Genomic DNA, 460 nt, shown 5'->3' on the forward strand with positions numbered 1-460 from the left:
AAAAGAGAGCTTAAAACAAAATAAAACAAAACAACCTTCTCGAGTCATGAGAATAAAATTGGTTTAGTAATAATAATACATTAATTGACTAATATAATTAATAACAATGCTCTGTACTTCTACAGCTCCTCCATCCACGAATCTTAAATTGCATCACAGACCTTAATTCATGAAGCTGCACAACAGCCTCTGAGGTAAATCATATTGTTAGCCTCATTTTACAGATGGGGAAGGGGTGGAAATAAGGTATAGAGGTTAAGCGATTTGCTCAAAGTCACACAGTGAGTTAGTGCTGTACAGTCAGGGGACACAGCGTGGTGGTGAGGGGATCATGCTGTATGGTTGCGGGGACACGAGGGCAGAGCTGAGGAGATGGTGCTGTGAGGACAGTTATGAGGGGATGGTGCTGTAAAGCCATGGGGATGTGAGGGCAGAGCTGAGGGGATGGTGCTGTAAGGCC

Source organism: Terrapene carolina, unplaced genomic scaffold, assembly GCF_002925995.2.
Source record: "Terrapene carolina triunguis isolate 2854851 unplaced genomic scaffold, T_m_triunguis-2.0 Scaffold131, whole genome shotgun sequence".
Lineage (NCBI taxonomy): Eukaryota > Metazoa > Chordata > Testudines > Emydidae > Terrapene > Terrapene triunguis.